This window comes from Halichoerus grypus, chromosome 6 (genome assembly GCF_964656455.1).
Source record: "Halichoerus grypus chromosome 6, mHalGry1.hap1.1, whole genome shotgun sequence".
In the NCBI taxonomy this organism is placed as follows: Eukaryota; Metazoa; Chordata; class Mammalia; order Carnivora; family Phocidae; genus Halichoerus; species Halichoerus grypus.
This window is the reverse complement of record NC_135717.1, coordinates 21,938,693-21,963,280: the sequence shown is the minus strand read 5'-3', so window position 1 is coordinate 21,963,280 and position 24,588 is coordinate 21,938,693. Positions and strand designations below refer to the sequence as shown.

The 24,588-nt window shown below is 45.3% G+C and overlaps 1 protein-coding gene across 3 annotated transcripts in view; it reads right to left on the bottom strand.

Annotated features, from left to right (window-relative positions):
- The window catches only part of USP31 (ubiquitin specific peptidase 31), a 215,662-nt gene that overhangs the window by 105,515 nt on the left and 85,559 nt on the right, over window positions 1-24,588 (bottom strand). For all 3 annotated transcript variants that reach the window (XR_013448820.1, XR_013448821.1, XR_013448822.1), the window contains exon 16: window positions 7,747-7,824. The gene's annotated coding sequence lies outside the window, so the exon portion shown is untranslated. The remainder of the gene's footprint in view (window positions 1-7,746; window positions 7,825-24,588) is intronic.

Genomic DNA, 24,588 nt, shown 5'->3' with positions numbered 1-24,588 from the left:
ATCACACTACCTTACATGGCAAAAGGGATTTTGCAGATGTAATTGAGGTTACTTATCAGTTGACTTTGAGTTCATCAAAAAGGAGGGCTATCTGGTGAGTCTAATAAAATCATGGGAGCCCTTTAAAGACTGAAAGTTTTCCCAAACTGATAGCAGAAGAGTAAAGTCAGCAAGATTTTTGAAGGATGAGAATGATTTAACGTGCCATTGTTGATTTTGGACATGAAGGGGACCGTGTGTAAGGACTAGAGAGTGGCCAATAGCCAGCCAGAAAGCTAGGACTTCAGTGCTACAACCCCCAGGAATTGAATTCTGCCAACACTTTGAATGATCCCAAAAGTGGTTTTTTCCACCAGGGCCTCAAGATGACAGCCAAGCCCAGCTGACATCTGGTTTCAGCCTTGGGGAACCTGAAACTGAGAACCCAGCTGAGCCCACCCTGCATCCTGACCCACAGAACTGTGAGGTAATAAATAGCTGCTATCTTAAGCTGCCAAGGCCGTGGTAATTAGTTACACAGCAATAGAAAACTAATACCATAAGTCATCACCACCTGTTCAATAGATAACGAGATACAGGATGACCTAAAGGTGGAATACTGCCCCCACATGGACACAAAGATGAGAAGACACAAGCCAAGGCATGTTTGCTCCAGAACATGCTGCCTCTTTACTGTGGGGCCCAGGTCCCCGAAGCTGACTGAGTATTCCCTTTAAAGCCCTCTCCACACAAGACAGCCCAAGCCTAACATACAGCCAAGCCTGGGAAGAGGGTGTTTGGGAGAAAGAACATGGAAGCAGATGGCATTACAGGAAGGGGGACACAAGCTGAGAAGGGAGCCTCTGAGGTCTGTGATAAGTCAGAGAAGAGCCTGGGTCTCACTTGACTAGGTGTTCCTTAGTGCTCAGCATACCATATAGGAGAGTTACACAACCAAAATGTCCCTAGGCCTCACCAGCCTTGGGGCACAAATGAAGTCACACCAGCATTTATACTTATAATTTGCTTGCTCAGACTCCTTCATTAGGGCACAGGATAAGTTGCTGGAACAGAGAGACTTAAATACATAGTATATCAGGCAAAATAGAAGTTGATTTCTCCCCCATGTAACATCCCAGAGGTGGACAGTGGTCCTGGACAGGGAGGTGACTCTGCTCTACAATGTTACTCAGGGTCCCAGGTTCCTTCTATCTTGTTCTCATCTAAGTCAAAGCTCGTGCACCACCACCAACATTCCAGCCCCCAGAGAGGGGAGAAGAGAAGAATTAGAGGCCAAGCAATTTTCTTTTAAGGAAATGACACATCACTTCCTCTCACATTCCAATGGCAAGAATGTGGCCACGCCGAGCTACCAGGGAGGATGCGAAATGTAGTTTCCACTGAACAGCCTACAGAGTCCTATAATTAAAAGGGAAGAGTACATTTGGGGGAGTGATAAGGAGTCAACATGACAACACCACCCCAGGTTTTGCTGGGAGCCTTGGAAGATGTCACACATGTGCTTGAACACCACCTGAGTCCCACAGTTCCTGTGCATCGGCCGTGTCTGCTGTGTCAGTGCTCTGGGAATCAGCAGAGAAAGCACTGCATAGACCAGAGGGCAGTCCCCTGGAGCTCCCAGAACTACGTGACTGTCGTAGTTTGGGATCCCTCAAAGCAGAGCCAGAGGCAAGGATTTGGGTACCAATAGTTGATTTGGGAGGTGATCCCAAGAAGTAGGAGAGGAGAAGTAGGCAGGGTAATAGGGGAAAGAAGAAAAGTCAATAAAAAGTCAATAAATTGTGTGCTGTTCACCTGATAACTGTTGTGGATAAGTAGGACTCAGTCCTACCATAGACATGCTGAGGAATTGTGTCTCTGAAGGACAGGAGGCTGAGACATTTACCCCTCCTCCCATATCCCATTAGTTGAGGTCTATCCCCAAGGGCATTATCTCCCCAGCCTGTCCAAGGGCTGAGTCGGCTCTCAGTGAGACAGAGAAGCAGAGAGAAGGTGGGACACTGTCTGCATGCATGAGAAGTGCCCACCATGGGCTGCTGCTGAAATCTGACAAGGGCCAGGGGATGTGGTGTGGGCTGGGCTAAGCTAGGCTGAGGACACGCCATCCTGTCTTCTCTGAGCCTGGACATGAACCCTTACAATGTCCTCATCACAGTTCCCTTACCCTGATGTAACTCACCATGCAAATAACGCCTGGGGTTCATAGGCTTCTGGTCCAGTCCCAGCTGAAGCACAGCCCTGAATACCAAAAGTTATCTATGAACATACCTGTCCTCTGGAGATTAAGGGAATTCATCAAGTATTGCCTGGCTCTCAATAAATATTAGCTCCTATTATTATTAGGTTGAGGGTTTATGAGCAATGCCTGGCTCCCGTGAAGCAGGCTGTATGTGATAATGAACACTAACATTATTTTGGGCCAAGATCACAGTTATTAAATGGTGGAGCCAAGATTCAATCCAGGCAGCCCAACTCCTGAGTCTTTGTTCCTAACCACATTGTTCTGCCACCTCTCCAGGGGTAATCCCTGGTGGCGTTTATTAGATAATATAATTGGGACTCTAATGTGTGGGGCTACCTGGGAAAGCACCAGGAAGAATGCTCAGGAATGAGAAGGGATGTTTCAGGAATTCACAACCAAAGCAAGCCCTCCAGGGCAGCCTCATTCTGTCCTCCCCACCCAAGCAGGGCCAGACGGGCAGCACCAAAGAGATCACCTCAGTGGTTAACACTGGGTCCTTCAACCGCTGCAGCAGATGGGAAGGATGGGGAGACAGTGATGAGGTTGGGGCCTCAAGAACACTGAATAATGGTGCCGGAGTTTTAGAACCTTGGTATAAGTGATTTCAGCTTGGTTAGCTTTTTAGGACACTGCAAAGAAATTGGATGTGGAGAGGACAGGTGCAGGGAGCAGCCACTGGGCTGGAAGCCTGCCATGCCACCTGCGATGGGAGAGAGCAGAGGAGGAAGCTCATTAACCGTCCCTGGATCATTAACTCTTGGTCCCTAGAGGCACAATCACTGAGGCTGGACTTTTAGATGTGTCCATCTCTCCGCAGGGGTCTCTGGGGGCTCCAGCCTAGGCCAAGGCTCTCATCTTGGAAAGAAAGTGGTACAAGCCACCCTTCTGGACACAGGAATCTGGTAACCATTGTTTGGGCAGAATAACAAAGGCTACTATTTACTGAAAGCATCCTCTGCTCAGGTGGGGAAACTGAGGCTCAGAGAGGTTAATTAACCTGCCCAGGGCACACCATTTGAAAGGGGGCAGAGCCAGATGTCAAAGCAAGCCTGTCTGGATCCCTAATTCGTGTTCTTAATCATTACATTGCCCTGAGTCTTGCAGGATGGATGACAACAGTTCTCATGGCCAGTGGGAGCATCCAAGAATGTGACACACCGGCCTGAACAGCAGGCAGAGGGGTGTAGGTTGCTCAAGTACGCATCAATTATTCATTGGTCGATATTCACTGAGAGCCTCTTATTTGTCAGGCCCCAGGAATGGAGGGATGAATGGGAGAAACTGGGTCCCAGCTCTCGTGGAGAGAGTGAGGGAGAGGGGACACCAGTACCCATCATTTCAGATAGTGGCTATGACAGGAAGGAAATAAAGGATGAGACACAGAGTGACAGTACGCAGGCTCACTCCTGGAAGAGCTGGGGAAAGAGAATGCAAGGGAAAGAAACAGCAAAAGCCCCGCAGTGAGTCCAGACTTGGTAACTCTGAGACCTAGAAAGCGGCCTAGAGTATGAGTGAGCGGGACATGGGATGAGAGAAAGTCAGAGTCAGGAAGCCCCTGACCCCACCCCACCCCCACTAGCCCCTGCTCAGTGCCTCACACTGAGATTCTAACTTTCTGTGTCAGGCTTGCTGACCAGTCTCTGACCTGCAGGTGCCTGGTACAGGTCCAGGCATGGAATCGGTGCTTAACTGGGGTTCACTGGACAGATTAGACCCATGAGGAGAAGGTGGTAACTCTCAGCAGAAGTTGGGTGACAGCCCCTGTTGTCACCAGCGATGAGCAGCGGCTCAGACTCTGCTACTACTGTAAGAGGAGAGGGACGGTCTGGCCTGGCTTCCCTCTGGATTGGGGTCACCTGGGGCTTTGTACCTGAGGGTCCTGCATCTTGGCTGCTCCAGGATTAGGCAAAGTTCTGTGCCCTCTGCCAGGACTTGCCTCCTCCAAGGCTCACTTGCTCACTTTGAGAAACCCTGCCTCTGGGAAGCCTTCCCTGATCACCTCTCCTCCAACTTCTGGAACCTCTATCTGTCTTTCCTGCCTTATTATCCTCCAGAGCACACATCACTCTTAACATGCCATATATTTTATATACTGTGTTTCTTGCTTGTCTCCCCAGCATTAGAACGTAAGCTCCGTAGAGGCAAAGATGTTTGCCTTTTGGTTAACTGCTATGCCAAGCTCAATAAATACTCATTGCATGAATGAATGAATGAATGAATGAATGTTACCAGAGCCAGATGATTCACGAGGCAGAACAAACATCATCATGGGACACCAGCTAAGCAGTAGCAGCCACAAAATAAAATTGTTTCCATTTCAACAAATTAATTAAACTTTTGCCAATTAGCACATCTCAGAGGAAGCTATTTCAACACATACACTTTGTGTTTTCTGCCTTAGTATTACTTTTATTCTGAATTAATGGTGGTAGATCCAGGGAACACCATAATATTTTCCACGCTTTAAGCCTTTAAACCCAGCCTTAAATTCTGCAGCTCTCCACCCTGCCAAAACTTACCTACAAAACAAAGCCACCTAGTGAAAAATTCAACTTCCATTGCCTATATATACTTTAATCTTTCCTCTAGAATTTAGAGTCTATAGCAGTTAAATATCAAACTTCCATTTGAGTAAGTTTTTCCTGGCTAGAGTGTAACTCAGCAAAATGCAGATTCTTGGGCCGAGTCACCTAGAACAAAATCTGGCCACAGACTCTGCTATAAGAAATGTGGGTCTCACTGCTACGAGGGATTGATTTAATGTTGGCATCCACTGGGACATGAGGTGGGGAGAACCCAAGCACTGTAGTGGTTAGTAAAAAGCCCATATCCTCCAAATATTCTAAGTAGGCATTAAAAATCCTAAAGTGATGAAGAGTTCAGGATGAGAAGATGGGGACCTGCCCGAGGCAGAGCAGCAAACTTTCCTCCTTGTCTCCTGGAGGCTTTCCTTCCCTGCCCTGCATCCTGCCCAGCTACACAATGTGGCTGGTAATAATGCTGCACAGGAGGAGATCAAAAATTAGAAAAGACTATTTATTCTTGCCCTAGGAGAAGGTGTTTCCTACAGCCTATAAATCGTGGGCAAAATCATCCCCTCAGAGATAAGCTTGGAGCAAGTAACTAGATACCTGAAAATAGTAAACTCTCAATTTACTGCCAGCCAGATGGGTCTCTGACATCTTTTCAACTTCCCCAGAAACCAAATGAGCCCATTTGGTTACTAAAAAATGAGGTCCCAGCCAAGTCACCAGCCATGCACTTAAGAATTTTGCATCTAAGACGTTCACATCTCTTATTCACTGTCTCTTTCCCGTGGGCACTTTAGTCCCTGAGCTTTGGTGATTCACCTCAGGTCAGCCAGGAGAATGTGGAAGGAAGCTCTTCACAGCATCTGTGATTTAGCTCAGAGGAAGGGGACAACCCCAGCTCAGAGTGGGAGGGCTAGTAGATGAAGGCAGATCCAGGCTCATGGAGCAGGGGTCCCAAACCAGTGCCCACGGAGACAGGCAGGCAACCTTGGAGTCTGAAGTGCGCTGACCCAAACACTGCATGCCCTCTACTGGGGGCACAACTCAGCCATTTGCCACACAAGATCCTCCAGGTTTGTCAAGACAATCTGAAAGTCTAGATTTTGAAATGAAATATCCTTATTTTTCAATGTTGTCAAAAGAATTCCATTTTATAATAGTTGTGTGAACCAAAGAAGACATATCTGTAGACCACCAGTTTGTAATTCCCTTTATGGAGGAGCTGGGAGTCTGTACAACACCTATAGCAGGAACGTGGGGCGGGAAGCAGACTAGAGGCCCAGAGGGAGAGAGGGGAGAGCTCAGGACTCAGGCCCAAGCCTTTTGATTAGATGGGAGCACCTCCGCAGATCCTGAAGACCAGCCTGCCAGGGAATGACACTTCCCTTCACCTCATAGGATCAGACTTGCTTCCTCTGCTCTAGCTTAGTTTGGACTCAGGGCCAGGCAGGTCTAGAAAAGCAGCACTTGGCCCAGTTCCAGCAAGGCTGAGGACAACAGACTGGGGGTGTGGGGAGTGGGCCAGTAGAGTATGAACACTGAGTGTGAGTAAGAGCATGGGCCTTGTGATCTTGGACTCCAGGCCCCTTTATTGATCACATCACTGAAGTCAGATGAAGAGAAGAAGGGGAAGCTCCCAGAAGTAAAGGATAAACAGTTTTCTATCATATGGGGAGGCAGCACAGAGCAAAGGATAGGAGCCCAAGGCTCTGGAGTCCAATTGCCTCGTGTGTGAACTTGGGCAAGTGCCTTCACTTCTCCCCTCTTTGCTCTCTCCAATCACTTCTCTCACTGACATTTTTTAAAAAAAGGTTTTATTTTAAGATACTGTAGATGCACATTCGCTTTTAAGAAAAAAGAGAGGTCATAGATCTTTTTTCCCAATTTTCTCCAATGGTAACCTTGCATAAATATGATACAATATCACAGCCAGGAAGTTGACATTGATACAATCCATTCATACGTGTGTGTGTATGTGTTTAGTTCAATGCAATTTTATCCCATGTGTAGATCTGTGTCAACACCACCGCTGTTGGGATCCATGACTGTAGGAATTCCTCGTGCTGCCCTTTGACAGCCACCACCAGCTGCCTCCCTCCCCTCCTCTCTAATGCATGGCCACCTTTAATCTCCATTTCTATAATTCTGTCATTTCAAAAATATTATATAAATGACATCATATGGTATGTGATCCCTTGGGATTGGCTTTTTTCCCCCACTCAGCCTAATCCCTCGGAGACCAATCCAAGTTGTTGCATGTAACAGTAGCCTGTCCCTTTTATTGCTGACTATTAATTCATAGTATGGATGTTCCACAATTTAACTATTCACCTGTTGAAGGACATCTGGATTGTTTCCAATTATTGGTCATTATGAATAAAGCTGCTATGAACTTATGCATGGGCTTTTGTGTGAATATAGGTCTTCACTGCTCTGGGACAATTGCCCAAGAGTACAATTGATGGGTTGTATGATAAAGCACATGTTTAACTTCCATAGAAACTGCCATACTCTTTTTGAGAGTGGCTACATCCCTATACATCCCCACCAGCAATGAATGAGTGATCCAGGTCCTCCCCATCCTCACCAGCATTTGGTGTTATCACTATTTTCAAAAACTGTAATCATCCCATAGGTGACGGGGATTAAGGAGGGCACTTGTGATGAGCACTGGGTGTTATACATAAGTGATGAATCACTAAATTCTACACCTGAAACAAATATTACACTAATGCTAACAAATTGGAATTTAAATAAAAACTTGAAAAAGAAAAAAAAAGAAGCATATGGGAAAAACACTCTAACCATCCGGACAGAGGTATACGGGCATCTCATTGTGATTTTAATGTGCATTTCCCTAACAGCTAATGATTCGAACATCTATTCATGTGACACCCACTGACTTTTACAAGATCAATCTTGTGAAAGTTTACTTGCCTGATGAACAGAGATAATAATGGGAACAGTACTTACCACACAGAGATGCTATGGAAGTTCTCTCGAAGCACCTGAAGAGTGTGAGTATTCAAGAAACGATAGCTGTTAAAATTCCTGGAAGAGAGGGGTTAATAATATAAGCTTCAGAGTGAAACAGAATCTCATTCTGCGATCACTGAGAATACCACCCCTAAAACTCACTTTATTTCTCTATCAAATGAGAGGAATAACATCACTTCCTTATAAGGTTGCCATGAAACTCAAACAGAATGCATGCAAGGCACTTAATACAGTACCTAGCAAGTACTCAACTCTAGCTTTCCCCTCCAGTATTGTTTGTCTGAGGCCCCAGCTAAGCCTTGTCTCCCTAACGGACTCTTCATGCCTCTTTCACTATTGTTTTCCCAGCCCTCCAGGGTCACTCTGCTGGGGCTGGGGTAGGGGGAATCCTGAATACAAACTCTCCTATTGAGGATTATTACTACACCAGGGCCCTCCACCGCTCCAGGAGAAGAAACAACAGATTTGGCTGGGGAGCTGGGTGAGATCACATTTATCTAAGGAGCTTCCAAATGAAAACTAGCATTTGTACTTATTGCATTTCACCTCCAAATTTGATTACATTTCTTTCCCGCTGTAAATCTGCCTTCCCTTCTGCCAACTTATTATTAAAGCCAGGACAGAATTGGTGGAGTGATACGTAAAATTTCCATCTTGGCTTTGACATTCCAGGAAGTTACAAACCAATTACAGCTGCTGAGCCTCAGGCCCTCATGACTCACAGAGCACAGCAAGGGATGGAAGAGGCCGGAGCGGGGACATGAGGGAGATAGTGAGTTGGAAATCAAAGGTCAATTAAAATAAAACAGTCAATTTTAATTTGAATGTCTTGCTTATATTCACATCCCTTTCCCATAAATGAGAAAGTAAATGAAGCTTGTTCATTTGTGTGGGTGTGTTGTGTGTTTTTTGAGGACAATGAGGGCTTTTGAAATGGTTTCAGAGTCTCAAAGATTTAAAATTTGAAATGTCCCAGGGAGAAAACATACGATCTGGTGACCTACCCAAATGTCAGCAGCTCTTAGGTATCTGCCTAACAAAGAGCCATCGGCACTAGCCTTAGGGCACATGGGTCTAATGGCAGCAGTTCCAGCTTTGGGAATGGGCACCTCTGTGCCTGAAACCTGACTATACCACTTAATAGCTGAAGGAGCTTGGCCAAAGTGTGAGCACCTTCTCTGTGCCTCTATTTCCTCATCAGTAAATTGAAGATAATCATTCCTACCCCTGTCAGTTATTTTATTTATTTTTTTTAAAGATTTTATTTATTTATTTGGCAGTGAGAGAGGGAACACAAGCAGGGGGAGTAGGAGAGGGAGAAGCAGGCTTCCCGCCGAGCAGGGAGCCCGATGAGGGGCTCGATCCCAGGACCCCGGGACCACGACCTGAGCCAAAGGCAGACGCTCAACGGCTGAGCCACCCAGGCACCCCCTGTCAGTTATTTTAAAGATTAAGATGTAGCCAAGGTGTCAAGCACAATGCTTGGCCAGCAGTTCAATGTTATTTCCTCTCTGCTTGGTCAGTGGACCTGAAGCCCAAGCAGACAACCTCAAATAACTACAGTTTAACTAGACCTTAATGTAGTGTGAAGCATCTTCCTGGTGGGGCTTAGGTTCCAGGACAGTTGGTTTTAATGTCCTTCCTATGGACTGTTTGATCCTATTCGTCTCTTCGAGGCAACGGGTTGGTGGGGTTCAGCACCATGGACAGCAGAGACGCTGCTAAGGAAGCTTATCACAGAGCTCCATTCACTGGCCGACCTTTCGGTCCTTCTCTGTCAGCTCATGGCTCAAAGCCTTCCCGTGAGCTGTACAGCTGACTCGGTGTTAGGCTGGAATCTTACGGCTCGGGCCTTCAACATTTGCTTCCAAGTTCATGTTTCTCTTCTCCAGTTCAGGGCAGGGATTTCCCTAGAGGAAATTACCAGTCTTTTTCTTTGGGGGCTGCTCTGTCTGCAGGCAGGGTGCTGGAACCAGAAGGGTGAGAGAAAGGGTAGCAGGGAGAACTAAGAGTGGGAGTTACCCATGGTAACCTAGGACAGTGAAGCTTAGGTGGAGAACTAAAAGCATTTTTGAGAAGAGCCAAGTTGGTATGAATATGAAGGATGAGGAACAGAGACAAATGGGAGAATGCATAACAAATTCAATGGCCAGAAAAGTCAAGTCCAAAATCAAGTGAAATGCGATGAATGGATCAAAGTGGTTCAAGAATAAGACCGTGAATAGTGAGTGGGCACCAGAATGCCCTTTCTAGGTGATGCACAGAACGGGTAGTAGAAGGAATAGCATCTTTTTTTTAAGATTTTTATTTATTTATTTGACAGAGAGAGACACAGCGAGAGAGGGAACACAAGCGGGGGGGGGGGTGGGGGAGAAGGAGAAGCAGGCTTCCCGAGGAGCAGGGAGCCCGATGCGGGGCTCGATCCCAGAACCCTGGGATCATGACCTGAGCCGAAGGCAGACGCTTAACTACTGAGCCACCCAGGTGCCCAGGAATAGCATTTTATATTTTTTAAATCTTTTTATTTTTTAAGAGGGAGAGAGAGAGAGAGAATCCTAAGCGGACTCCATGCTCAGGGCAGAGCCCGATGCAGGGCTTGATCTCGCCACACTGAGATCATGACCTGAGTTGAAACAAGAGTTGGATGCTTAACCAATTGAGCCACCCAGGCACCCCTGAAGATATAGCATTTTAAAGGACCTGGACAAATCTGGTGGAAACAAAAGATAGAACACAGAAAGAACAGAGATCAGCAATGGAACAAAGCCCAAATGGGTGGGTGAGGAGCGGTGCAGTAGCAATGATTTATTTTCCTTTTCCCGCCTTCCATTGACCTTTCCTGGGACATTGAGAAAAATTCTAGCAAAGGTTGTAGTAGTGGGGATTGTGGGAGTTTCCAAAAAGGAGGCAAGAAAGGGGGTGTTTCCGCACTCCTTTTTCATACTCTTCATCATGCCACAACCATTGCCCTAGCCACGGAAGACGGTACAAAACTGTGTACCTAAGGAAAAGTCCCAAATTAAGTCACAGTATGCACATGGAGAGAGTTCAAGAGCAGCCCTCTAGCTGAGAGGATGAGGTGGTTGGTTTCAGCCTGGAATTGAAGGAAGAAGGCAGCAAAACAGTTATCCACATGTAACACACCTCGGCCTGGCAGCAATCAGCACCTGTTAATTCATTTGCAAGGTTTGGTTCCAGAGAACACCTGCTCCTCTATTCCCCTAGCATCTGATGTTGTCCTTGAAACCAGAATGCCAGCTTCCCAGGGAGGAGCAGAAACACCAACAAACACAACTGGCAGAAGTCACCCAGCTGGCCCTCTCTCTTCCTCTGCACCCTATACCTTTGCTAGCAAGGCCAACCCTCAAGCTGCTCCCTTCCCTTGCCCACAGAGGAGACTTGCTCTGTAGGAATCCCAGGCATTCCTGCTTCCTGTTTGCCAAGGATTTTACTTGGATTATGCTCTGAGGGATCAGGTGAAGGCTTCGGGCCAGTGGAGAGGAAATCAGAGGGTACGTCCCATCTCCCTCCTAGTTCCCTGCCCAGGCCTCTCTGTCTCGGACGGTGCTCCTCCCAGATCTGGACAAGGTCACACTTGAAAAATTTTTCTCTTTTCTCTCTGTATCAGTGGTTCTCAAAGTGTGGTCCTGGGACCAGCAGCATCACTTGGGAGCTTATTTGAAATGCAAATTCTTGGACTCCACCCCAGACTACTAAAACAACAACTCTGGGAATGAGTCTCAGCAATCTGTTTAAACAAGCCCTCCAGAAAATTCTGATGCACACTAACATTTGAGAACCCCTGGCTATAGGAATCACAGGAAGAGGATGTCTAAAATTCCACCATGTTCAATTTTTCTATTGTTCACCCTTGGTTGGTGGAATCCTGCATTAGTTCCAATTTTCTCTAACAACAACAAAAAGTCTGTATCGAACATTATTTTGTATACATCTTCATACATTCATGCAAGTATTTCTGTAGGACCCATTCTTAAAAATGGATTTGCTAGGACAAAGGATGTACACCTTCAGATGCTGATAGATATGCCAAATGGACCTCCTAAAAGGTTGTACCAATTTGCATTCCCACCATGGAAAATGGAAGGGCATGCATCCTCCACACCTCTCCAGCTTAAACTATGTGTTCTCAATGTTTTCATTTTTTTTTCCAATCTGAGAGATGAAAGTGATATCTTGTTTTGATTTGCATTTCTTTAAGAGTATAACTGAGCATCTTTTCTTATGTTTATTAGCCATTTTAGCATAGTACTTTTTTTGTTATCTCCATTTTCAGCCATCAACATGCATGACTTATATAATAAATAACAAAAGAAAATGTTCCTCTTCTGCAAAGTGCTTTGCAATCTCCTGAAGGAGCCTGATAGGAGTTTTAGGGTTGAGTGTAGGGTGACCAACTGTGATGTTTTGTGGAGAAGTGTGGGAGATTCCCAGGATGTAGGACTTCCAGTGCTAAAACCAGGAAAGTCCCCAGGAAAACAGACTGAATGAGTTGGTCCCTTGCTGAGTGATTTGCTCAGGGCATCACAGAGCAAATCATCAGCCAACCTGAGGCAAGGCTCCCAGACCCTTGACCTCCAGTCCAGGACTCCTTCTTCTCCCCTAGGTACCTCTCATGGAGACACAGAAATGGACACAAGGTAGTTGGGTGACAGGACTTGTCAATCGCTCCTGACAGAAAGTTCCTTTTGCTCATTTACCTCTTACACCCAACATTAATCACAGAGCCTGGCAAAAAGTTGGTAGCTAGAGTTACACTAAGGCATTATCACAGGATTGAGGAGAAGAGACCCAACACTGCAGTATCCTGATCACACAAAATCCAAATCCACCCAGTGATTTTTACAAGGAAATGTAGTTGAAAGACCATGGCTTTAGAGTGGACAGACCTGGGTTCTAATCATCCCAATCCAATCACTTGCAAGCTTCACAGCCTTGGAAAATCTCTCTGATCCTCAATTTTCTTATCTCCAATGGGACCAATAATACCTACATCATAACAGAATGGTTGAGATATGAGGAAGACATGAGAAAGAGAAGGCAAAAAGGATAGATTGTTCTTTCCCTTGTTAAAAAAAAAATTCAGCTGAGTAAATTTTAAAGATTTGCTTTATTCCACAATTCATGAAGTGGATAACATCCAATCTAGCAGATAGAAAGGAGCTCTGAAGAGCTACATAAGGCAAGAGATTCTATAGGCAAAAGGGAACAGGAAAAAGGAAGCAAAAAAAAGGCAGCTGGTTAATTTCCCTTAGAGGATGAAAGGGGTTTATCAGGCAGATTTCCTGACTGATGGTTTAAGGTTCCATTTCTGGGAGAGCCAAAACTGTAAGCCTTACCTTAAAGTAAGCCTTGGTTTGGTGAGGTGGAGCTTAGCATAAGCGACTTCATTTTGGGCCTGTTGTCTTGTTTTTAATACTCTCAAGGTGGGAAGAACCAGTACCAGGAGAGGCTCACCCAGTTGCCACAAGAGAACGAGTGGCATCTGCTTCAGGGCCCTGCACTAAAGCACCTGGCCAAGGGGTCAAGTGGGGCCTGATATACAGTCCACACTCTCCTTAGCAAAGCACACTCTTTAGCACAGGGCTAAATGTGCCAGGGGAAAGAGGCACATTTTCTTCCTAGAAGGAGCCCTCCCCTTGCCAAACTGTGTGGCCACAGGGCTGTGTCTACCCAGAGGGGGAACATCTTGCAAATCCACACAAAGGCATTGTATAAGCTAGCAGCAAGCCTGCGCTGCATCACCCCTGCACTACCGTGGCCCCTTGGATCCCTCCTACCCATCAGAACACAGAGGACAGATTCCTATGGATCCCGGCCCCTTACCCTGACAGGTTATCTGAAGAGCAATCTTTTGTTCATGATGAATCACAAATCATTTGCAAAACAGGAAGCTGCCTAAATGCCAGCATGAGGTCCCTGTGAATTACTGTACCAGGCAGATGGTTGCCAATTAAGGGAGGACTCGGCCATCATGGATTCAGTAGGGCTTCAAACGGGGTGCCTCAAACAGGTTTTGTTCACACACCGAGGTTCCAGCTCTAAATGCTGGAGCACCTTCGCCCTGGCCTGTCCTTGTTGTTTACAGAGCTGACAGAAGCCCAGCTGTGGATGTCGAGGGACATCTTTGGGCAGAATACCAAACCTCCCAGCAGTCAGCCCCTGTTCAATTAAGAGAAGAAAAGATGACTTCCGTCCCTACGAATATCCAACATAAGGGAGAGGATAATCTAATATATCCTGAGATGATTTAAACTCATTAAAATTAAAGAAAGAAAGAAAGAAAAAATTCTGTGGCAATGAGCTGTGGAGAGAACAGGGGTTTGATGACTCCACCGAACAAGCCAGAGACGCAGCTCAGAAAAGAGACAGGAAACCCACTTAGGTTACTTAAAGTACAACCACTCAGCTAGCTAGCTAACCAACTAACCAGACAGGCAAACCAGAATTAGAAGATCAGTTCCAAACACCCTGCGAAATGAGGATGGATGGCTCTTAGTTCTGTTCTCAATGTTAAATCCGAACGAATTATCCTGGAGGAGGGAGAACTGCTATCAATTAAACAAATAATATGCTGATAAAAGAGCCATATGATGATAACAATTAAGCACATTCATGCAGATGCCGCACACACGCTTCGCACCCTCTGTTCATGGCACAGGCTCCTCATCTGTCATGGTCACACAGACACGACGTGTGTGCTCCCTCGGATGCCAGCAGATACAAAGCCTCCTCTCCCGAGGCACACACACCACTCACCTGGAGACCACCTGGGGAAAATGCCTCCACACACAGACCCCACGCACACATTCATCCATTCGCCCACCTCAGAGCCCCATGTACCAGGCCAACCTCCCCACGCCTAGCAAGATGATGGGACATTCTGCAGCTCTGGGGGGGAGGGGGTCACTCCCCACTCCTCAGGAAGGTACTACCCCTGTGGCCTTGTGTGGCCTCTGGCTCAGGTCATGGTGCCGCAAGCGCTGCTCTGCTCTCCCCAAGGACATAAGGACCCTGTCCACCTGGGCTCCGGGTTGGCCATCCACAAGTCAGTACCTGTGATCTACCCTAGGCTGTGAGGACCCGGGGAAGATCCACACCCACTTCTGTCCTCTGGAAGTCCCGCTGCTCTGCTCTCTAAAATGGAGGGTTATAAATGCAGAAGGAACCAAGAGCCAGACTGGGGATATAAATAAACAAGGGCAGGTGGCCAGGTGGACCCTGGTGAGTAGCGACCTAGGCCCCTTCAAAGAAGGCAGATGCCGCTCAAGCCCTAGATTTTCAAATCAACTCTCCCCATTTTAAAAGTGCTATCAAATGCTTTAAATCTCCTCTCTTCCAAGACAAAACAAAACAAATCTATTTGCAACTGGGTCTGTTCTCTCAACTATTTGGTAAATTACAACTTTTACCTGTACTCAAGAACACTATTTTGGTTAATTTTCATCACCAACAGCCCCTCTGGTTATTGCACACGTGCAAAAAATTCATAGTCACAATAATGTTTCTGATGGGGTTTTTCCACCCAGGACAACTGTCTTGGACCTAAGCACAGAAATAAGCTTCATGGTAACCTGGGCTCCTTCCAGATTTTTCTTTTCCTCTACCCCCAGTGGACCCAACTGTACCCTGGACTCACACAATGGTTTCAGCCTCCCTGTTGCTTGTAAAGACACAGATATCCTGAAGGGACTCTGTGCTACTTCAAAGCAGAATTTAAGACTAGTTGTTTGAATAACATTGATCCATATAGAAATACTGCTTCTCTGGCCAGATCTAAGCATAAAATTCTGTACTCCCAAAAGAGATGATATCCAAGCAGAGAAAAGAGCCAAAGCTTTGCGACAGACCCACCTGGTTTTGAATCCTGGTTCAGCTACTTACCACCTGCAACCTTGGGCAAGTTACTTAATGTCTCTGAATCTTGCTTTCCTCGTTGGCTAAAATCAGGCTAGGACTAGAGATCTCATTGAATTATTGTGGGGTAATTTATCCATTCATTCCACAAATATTTATTGAGGGCCTACTATGAACCAGGCCCTGTTCTAGGCCCTGGGAATATAGTGACAAACCACTATAAAGTTCTTGCATTCCTGGGTCTTACTGGCCGGTGGATTGGGTACTATGTAAAGGGCTGGCACAGTGCCTGGAATACAGCAAACACCCCATGGTTTTCTCTCCTGTTTCCTGATCACGCTCTCTCTCTTCCCCAGTTAAGACCTTGGCACTGGGGCCAGAGCTATGCATCTCCTTGACCAGCCTTTGGCCACCATTCCTTAACCCTCAGCTCACAGCTCCTTTGCCCACACTGTACCCCCTTAGACATTTGTCAAAAACCTGCAATCTTCTGCTGATCCTCTCTCGCTGCACACATGAGGAATAAAAGGCCTGAATTCATTAGGATATCAGTTCAGCTGTTTATAAGAGAGGGACCCAAAATAATAGTGGCTTTAAAAGTTGGAAATTAATTTCTCTGTCATTAAAATGCCTAGATAGGGGGTCAGTGTTTGGTGTGGTATCTGCATAATCATCCAGATACGAAGATCCTTCTAGCTCATTGCTCTGCCTCCCTCATTGCATGGCTTCCATCTTATGGCCCAAGATGACTGCTCCAATCATCACATCCATCTCCCAGACAGTAGAAAAGGGAAGAGAAAGTGGGGAAAAAACCCTTTTTCTGTAACTCAGAAGATGCACCCGTGGCTTATCTATCTCCACATCCCACTGGCTAGAACTTAGATCCACGGCCACGCTCAGCCAGCTGCAAGGGAGGCAGGGAAGTGCAGTCTTTGCCTGAGAGCCATGTGTCTTTCAGACCCACTGCAGGGGGGTTTGAATTCTCCTTATGGTTGTTAATCTCGGCACTGACCTCATGGTAAAACAGGTGTTGGTGAATGGTGGGGCCTTTTACATCTTACAAGATTTGGTGGTTGTCGTCCACCCAAACAACCTTCTCAAATACTTGTCATGTAGAAGGTCCAAAGAAGAGCTTGACACGTTAGGGGGGTTTCTAAGGAAGGCAGCCTCCTTAAGTTCCAAAGAGCCTTAAAGGGTGGCATTTGCTTTGGTGGGTCACAGTCCAGTTCTCAGTTTATGAGGCTGAAATGTTGTCCAGACTCTGACAGTGGACCCATTTCTCTGAGGCAGACTTACCGAAACAGAGGCTGGTATGTAAGGTGTAATTTCAAAGTATTCATTTACAATGAGAAATACAACTATTCACTCAAGCCCAATGGCCAGCACAGTCTTTACTACAGAGAAAGCCACATGGGAAGCCAAACTATAACCAAAAGTTTGCCAATGGAAAAAAAAAAAACTGAGTTTGATTAATCTTAAATGTGGTGGCCACAATGAGTTTGGCCAGGAGCCAGGCCCCTGAATGCCACCACAGGTTCTCAAGAAAAAGAATGCTGTAGGCAAAATCACACTTTGTACTGAAAGGCTTCTGTCCCAAATCTAAACCTTCTGGCCCATTCTAAAGGCAGGCCAAAGTCCTACTCTTCCTCCCTAGCCTCTTCCACCACATTTACTCATTTACTGCTTGATCTGGGGGCTTATGGAAGACCCAAAGACATACCCCTCAAGTCCCCCTTCAAGAGAAGCACGCTGTCCAGTGGCAAGGAGTATGAATAACTGACAGCCTCCATCTGGCAGCTCCTTCAGGGTCCTTAGCGTTTGAACCAAAGTAACACTCTTTGTGGGCTGGTCCCTGGCCAATGACTGAGCAAGGTGGTGGTACTAGGGCCTGGTCATTTCTGCCAATGCGGGACTTCTCTAATGGGCAGCCTGGGCTCTGGAGCTCCCCCTGGGCTGGCAGAGACCTCATCAGGTCTGCAATGTCGTCTCAGGGCTCCTGTGGCCCCATCTTACTTTCTTGCCTTCTCCCATTTTCTTTATAAGTGTTACTCTTTGAAAAACCTTTTGCATTCTATCTCCACTGCAGTGTTCCAAGGAGCCCAACCTGCAACAGTACTCTGAATCAGAGGCCAGCAAATTATGGTCCATGGCCCAACACTGGTCTGTGGCCTGCTTTTGTAAATAAAGTTTTATTGACACAGAGCCAAGCCTGTTGTTCACTCTTATCTATAGCTGCTTTTGCACTATAATGGCAGGGTTGAGTAGTTAACAGAGACCTGCAAAACCTAAAATATTTAGTATCTGGGGCCCTTTACAGAAAGTTTGCCAACTTTTGCTCTAAATATGACAGTTCTGATGGCAACCAAAGACTAATGCAATGAAAAAAGAGTCTTTTCTCAAGGCCTGGATCCATGAGCCTGAGACACTCATTCTGTGCCTCATTTTATGTGTGTTCTTTCCTGGCTCATGACCGGTCTTGAACAAGACCCTAAAGTAGATAAGGGAACTACAAGTCCAGAGTTCAGACACTGAAAGATACTGGAAGCTCAAGGGCAGGCTCTGTGTCATCTCATGGTGTCCAGACTATCTCCTCTCACTGGCCACTGTTTTTGTGATGAAGTTACAACAGCAATCCTACCATGCCCAGTGTGTTTAAGTTTATAGGGACTTGCAAGCTTTTGATCATGACTGTGAAAACCAAGAGGCAAGGATGTGGGATAATCTGTTACTGTTTTTGGAACATCTACTTTTGGAAACTGTACTCTGATTTTCCTCTGGGAAACCACCCTTCTCCCATTCATAATCAAGTGATTACTGTAGGGGCTAATCCCACCTCTGGATCCAAGGATGGGCATGTGATCCTACTCTGGTCAATCCGAGTGTTCCACTCCTCTGGGCACCAAAATCAGATTGCAGATGGGCACGTAACCCAAGCTGTCTTTGACTAGAGGTATTAGGAGAAGTTGTTTCTCTATTGCCATTGCTGAAAGACTGATGTATAAACCTGGTGTTTCCAGAAGTCCTCTTACCATCACACAGGGAACACTTATCTGTGAATGATGCCAACACCCAGGAAAGCAGAGTCAAGGCTGAGGTGGATGCTTTCCCATGGACTTCATTTCAGCACCTGGATCCAATCCTGCCCAAAGCTAGATCCAGCCCCAGACTTTTCAGTTACACAAGACAACAGGTTCTCCATTTTACCTAAACCAATTTGAGTGGGATTTTCTGTCACTTGCAATCGCAAAGACCTGACTTATCTTAGGACTACATCCAGACCAGAGCCTATGACACACTGGATATTCCAGCGAAGAGATGGGAACTCCTTGAGAGGAAAAAGACATTGAAAAGATACAAGGAAGAGGTGACCTGGACTTGCCTCTCTACATCCCAAGAAGGCTGTGCAGGTATCCTGGCTGCAGAGACTCAGACCTCAGTGACGAATGATATCTTTATCCCAAAGTCCTCTGCTGTGATTGTGGTGCCCTGTGCAGGTAGTTTTCCAGTTGCAGTGAAGCAATTCCTTCAAGAAACAGTCTTAAAGTTACTTCCAAATCCTCAAAACTGGGTAACCAGGGGGATTTTATTAGACATATTTATTCTATAATCCAACATCTCACAAGACATCTAGAAGCTTCTTTTAAGCTGCCTCTTCTGCCTCCCAGGCAGAATTCTCGTGTTGCTTCTCAGACATTAAAATGAAAAAGCCCCTGTTGTGCAGGATGAAACAGGCTTACCTGAAAGGCTCCTGCTTATGCCCCAGCCAGCTGGTGGACATGCCTGCCATCCACCTCCTTCCTGTTTGTGTTAAGTCCCCTTGTGGCTGGGAGCCTTCATCTGCCATGGTCAAACTGACTTTAGATCTGCAAGGCTGAGGCAACTGTTGAAATGCAACACAAAACTACCCTATTTATATTTTCATTTCTACTAGACCTTTATAATAATTCCTTCTTGAACTGAAGCTTAAATGGCTAAAGACTGATTCTAATAGAACATTTAATTGTTTGCTTGTCTAACTCTCTCAGCCCTAATTAAATATTGTTTTTCATTGAGCAGCTTACACGGTGATGTTTTTTTCCTGTCACTGAAGAGAGCAAGGGGGCTGAGGCAGAATTCAGATGAGCCCGTGCTCACTTGGTGTTTTCATCCTATTCATTTTTCATCCAACAGTGGGTAACAGAGCCCTCTGGAGGGAGAATCACAGAGTTCTGGGGAACAGCTTTTAGAGATGACCTCATGCAGGTCCTCGGAGAGGAAGAGGTTAGAAGATGAGTGATGAGAGCCCACGCTACCTTGCAGGGATTCCTATAGGAGGTGCGTGTTCTGGGTGTTAAAAGCTGGCGTTGGGAGCCGTCACTGTCACCTTTCTTCACACCCCACTTTTCACCTCCATGCCATCACCCAGGCCCGCCACCATCGCCTCTCTCCAGATTATTACAGAAGCTTCTTGATTGGCCTCCTGTGTTTATCCCAGCTTCACGACAGTGTGTTTCCAGCAGCGCGCAGCCAGAGTCCTTCCATGTCCCTCCCCATCTGAGGGTCCTCCGGTGGCTCCCAGCTCACTCAGAAGAAAGCCACGGTTCTGACAATGGCCTCCAGCCTGCTGTTCCCTCTGGCCTCGCTTCCTAGCACTCATCCCTTTGTTCCTTCAGCTCCAGCACTACTGACCTCCCTGCTGTTTCCTCGGATACTCTTCATAGGCTTCCTCTTTAGGGCATTTCACTTGTTATTCCCTGTGCCTGGAATATGTCTCTCCTGAAAATCTTCAGGGCTCATTCCCTCACACCTTTATCCAAATGTCACCTCTTGGTGGGGCCTCTACCCCTTACATACTCCCTATCCTCCACCTCTGTTTTATTTTTCTCCATAGATTTTACTACTGACATACACTTCAGTTCACCTACTTACTTTGTTTACTATTTATCCACCCTACTAAAATGTTAGCTTTAGGAGGGCAAGGATTTTCCTCTGTTGGTTTCACTGATGAAACTAAATAGGTATGCCAATAAATTTTTTTTGAGTGACTAGAGTGAATGAATAAATGCCAACATGCATAAATGAATGAATAGTCTATCATTCATTTCTGGCCATGAATCCCAATGGCCAGGGACTACTCAAGGCCAGAAGCCTGGATGTATTGGCACTTTGCATTCTAGGATTCTGGGCGTTAAAGAAATCATCCCATGGGTGATGAAGATGCTAAGGGCAGAGAGGTCCAGTGCACAAAATGACCCCCAGCCTTCCAGCCATAAGTGCTGATTAAAGCCTAGGGCAACACGGTGAAAGAGGAGGGGACGTGAACCTGAGTTCAAAAAGGACTTGGTTCATAGCATGAGAAGGGGCAAGGTGACTCAAGGAGATTCCCTGGAGGCATCAGACAAGGACAGTTCAGTGAGTGGAGAAGGCATTACAGTGAACACCCCCACCCACTGAGTCTGGGGAAGCTCTGGGAGCCTGGGGATGGTTTTGTCTGTCAATCCAGGAAAAATTTCCGGAAGGGAAGCGGGAAGGGAAGTAGGATAGCTGGGATCACCCCCTTTGTACAGGACTGATTCACAGGATCATGGAGCCAAGGTAATATGGCCCATCTCCAGGACCAAAACAATCGAGACACATCTCTCTTCAAAGGCTGATGGAGAAGAAGGTTCCATGTTATCCCCTGTTCACCAGGTCTGGGGTTCCAAACTTCTTACAAAAAGGTAGTATTTTTCCATGAGACTTCAACATTTCAGAACCTCATTCAGTTCAACCTAACATTTATTTATTCATCAAGTTTTCAAGGTACGCACATTTTACATTTTGACAGTTGTGTCAATCCGCCCACCAGAAATCCTGTAGCAATTTATATTGTCCTTTTCTCATGCCTTACATTGAATATCTATCTATGTTTCCACCTGCTTTGAGAGGAATCGCACTTCCCAGAGATTTGTCTATTTGATTTATCCTTTCAAAGTTCTGGTCCTTGATTTGATTAATCAATTCCACTGACTTTTTGCTTTGTGATTAATGTAGGCTCTTATCTTTATTAATTTCTTCCTCTTGCTTTTATTTTCCTGTTCATTTTCTAGCTTCTTATTTTGAATTCTTAATCCAATTATTCTCAATCTCCAATGTTTAAGCATATTTATTTTAGTAATAACAGCTTTAGATTATGGATTTTACTAAGAATAACTTTAATCACACACCTGTATGTATTTTTATAGTGTTCTCATCATCTTAAATGTCTGGCCTGTTTTTTTCAGTATCAATTTCCACTTTGACAAAAGGGCTATTTTTTAATTTTCTTTAATTTCCAGATGGCTACCATTTATCTCAATTTAGGCACAGACTTGCTATTAATGTGATCAAGAAATACAGTTTATAAAATTTTAATTTGGGGATTTTTTGTGGATTTCTTTGCCTGGGTACATACATTGTATCAGTCAGGTTGGGTTAGGTTAAGCTACAGTAACAACCAAAAATTCTTAGTGGCTTAAATAACATGGGTAAGCTGGGCGTTCTTCTCATCATGCTCATTCAGGGGCCTGAGCTGATAGAAACTCCATTTTGACACATGTTTCCATGATCACAGGGGCAGAGAAAAGAAGGCCTGGCTATTAAAGCCACTTCTGTGTCCACTTCATTCGCTGAAGAATGAAACTCAGACACCTGAGTTCAAAAGAGCATGGATTTCTTATCCTCTCAACAGAGGAGGGCTGAATATTTGTGAATAAATATTCTACCATATGCATTCAATAGATATTTATAAAGGACTACAGAGATACCTCCTACTATATAACAAAAATTGTTATAGACATCTGGATCCTGGCAGATATTGTTCGTTGGTGTCCTGCCTCCTAGTCTCATCCCTGACCCTCCTTTTCCCATCCACTTTCCAACTGGAGGTGGCCATGTGACCCAGATGTAAGTGGAAGTTGGTGGGGTTGCCAGGTAAGCTTTTTCTTTTATTTTTTTAAGCTTTTACTTTTCTGATGTTGGTGCTGCCCTGTCTTCTTCCTCCTTCTTCCTGTCTTGACTGCTAATGTTTAGAAACACCAAGAGAATCCCAGAAATATTTGCTTTGACATTGTTGAGCATCTGAACCAATATCAGCAGCTGCCTACTTTCGGATTTTTCATATGAAGAAAAAAGTTTCCTCATGTTGGTATAAGCCACTGTGGTTGGGTTTGTTACTTGCATCTGAAAGCACTTCTGAGTCATAAAAGAATTCAGCATGTAAACAAAATAGACAATTCTCATCTTCAGTGAAAAATAATTCTTTAGAAGTATTCTGTTGTGAAAAATAGAAAAGAAATACATTGGCCTCTGCCCCTAGTTCCTGCACAGAACTCCTCAAACCCTTGTAATTTCCTGAGTGATCAGAGCACTAAGAGTTTCTTTTGCTCTAATACTTGATACTTGATCCCAGTTCCTGACAGAGTTCCTAAATGCCCTGGAACTTCCTAGGTGACAGGAGTGTCTTTTGTTCTAATGAGAAAACTCTGGGTGGGCTCCTGGGTGGCCCCTGGATGGGAGCTGGTCACCAGAAAGACCAACCTATGATTAGAAGCTTGGAATTTTCAGCCCCACCACCTTTCCCCTCTCGTTCTCCACAGAGGGGAGAGGGGTGGAAATGGAGTCAATAACTGATCATGCTGACATGATGAAGCCTCCATAAAAATCCAATAGTATGGGGTCTGCAGAACTTCCATGTTGGTGAACACATCCACATACCAGGAGGGTGCTGTGCCCCAACTCCACAGGGACAGAAGCTCCTGTGCTTGGGACCCTCCCAGACCTTGCTCTATGTCTCTTCTCTCTTCACATGTTATCCTGGTAAATGTAAATATGTGTTTCTCTTAGTTCTATGAGCTGTTCTAGCAAATACTTGAATTCAAAGTGGGGGGTGAGGGTGGTCATGGGAACCTCTGATTTGTAGCCAAGTCAACAGAAGTTGTGGATAACCTGGGACCTACCTCTTGTGAATGGCATCTATAAAGTGGGGGGGGGGGCAGTCTTGTGGGACTGGGTCCTTAACTTATGGGTTCTGTGCTACTCCAGTTAGTGTCAGAATTGAATTGAATTGTAGGATACCCAGCTGGTATCATAGAGATTGCCTTGTGTGGGAAAAAACACCACACAAATGGCATCAGAAGTGTTGTGAGTGTGGTAGTTGTGTGAGAGTAAAGGAGAAAGACATGAGAGGAGTGAGTTTTTCTACTCATCTGTGGACAGCTGAAAAGAATGCTAAATACATATTCTAAATATGTAAAAGAGTTTATATGGTCCCAGATTATCATGGATCTTTAAAAATATATTATGAGATAAAATAAGACTGTCAAAATGTTGATAATTGTTGTACAAAGAATATGTTTTCCCAATAAAACATTTTTCTCAATTATAATAGCCTTAACAACCACACTAACAATTGCTTAGCCAATTCTAATTTTCACTGATATCAGTGATTCACCACTGCTATTTTCATAACAGCTTTATTGAGACTATAATTCACATACCATATAATTCACAATTTTAAATGCATGTGGCTTTTGGTATATTCAGACTTGTGCAATCATTACTACAATCTATTTTGGAATATTTTCATCACACCAACAAGAAACTCTCCAGCCCTTAGAAGTACTCCCTATTTCATCCAAACTCCTCCCACCCCTCTCACCCCTCCTCCATCCCACTTCTGCCCACAGCCTTAGGCAATTACTAATCTATTTTCTGCTTCTGGGGATTTGCCTATTCTGGACATTTCATATAAATGGGATGATATATACATTATGTGGTCTTTTAAGATCAGCTTCTTCCACTTAGCATGTTTTCACAGTTCATCCATGTTGTAGCACGTATCAGTACTTCATTTATTTTTGTGTTTAAATTTTTGAGGAACTTCCAAGCTGTTTTCCAAAGTGGTTGCACCATTTTACATTCCTGCCAACAGTGTATGAGGGTTCC